General features: G+C 42.2%; 1 non-coding gene across 1 annotated transcript; it reads right to left on the minus strand.

Annotated features, from left to right (window-relative positions):
• Positions 1–477: 477 nt before the first annotated feature.
• On the minus strand, positions 478–618 carry LOC115030332 (small nucleolar RNA SNORA48). The gene has a single exon (XR_003835912.1). It is a non-coding gene; the product is annotated as a small nucleolar RNA SNORA48 (small nucleolar RNA).
• Positions 619–935: the final 317 nt, after the last annotated feature.

The following is a 935-nucleotide window of genomic DNA, read 5'->3' on the forward strand; positions in this document are numbered from 1 at the left end:
CTAACCAGCAACATCTCCATGTTGTGTAGTGATAACCGGAGTCACAGAAATCAACAACCAACCCAACCTGTGCCATGCATAGCCACAGTCCCAGACATGACTTTGAGTGGTAGCTCAGGCTGGGAAACTCACCGTTTCCCCTGGTGACAGGGCTGGCTACTCAGCAGTTCACTGTTCTCCAGCCATGAGGCTTCAGTTCCATCTTTCTTCATATGCTCAAGATGCTCCATTTGTTTTCTTTTCCATATGACCACCATACACTCAACAATCTGTGGTGGCTCCAGCTCCAGCTTCAGGCTGTCTCACATGGCTGTCGGGCCCCTGGGTGACATCCTCCTATACCTGTAAGCAGGAGTCTATGGCCTACCTGTGTTGTACACTGGAGTGCAGGTCTGTGGGTGGCATGGTAGTCTGCAGGTTTGTATCTTCCTCCTTGCACATTATGTTGCCTGGGTGTGATTTGATTTGGTTTGGTTTTTATGAGTCTTAGACATAAAATAGCTCTGGTCACCAAGCCAAGCATCAAGCTAGGATGAACAAAGGACTGCCATCTGCTCTGCTCCTGACTGATATAAGAACACTAATAATAAGGTGCCTCTCTGTCCATTGCCAGGGATTGGATGAAATAATAAAATTTTCAAATTATCACTTCAGTGAGTTAAGAAAATAATTGGGCTTTATATACTTGAAGTATCTTATATAGAGAGAGAGATAAGATTTAAGGGGGATTAATTCAAAGTGTCATTTTCTGTCTATGTTTTGTTTGATTGATTGATTGTTTGTTTCTTTGTTTGTTTTAATGCTGTGGTGAATGTTTTGCTCTGTTCTTGTTTCTAATTTCCAGTGAATAGATTCGACAAAATTCATCTATGCAGATTATGGGAGGGTCTTTTCTTTAGTTAAGTCACACAAAATCAATTAGAGATGGAGTGAGG

Source organism: Mus caroli, unplaced genomic scaffold, assembly GCF_978045245.1.
Source record: "Mus caroli unplaced genomic scaffold, Mus_caroli_1 scaffold_7, whole genome shotgun sequence".
NCBI lineage: Eukaryota > Metazoa > Chordata > Mammalia > Rodentia > Muridae > Mus > Mus caroli.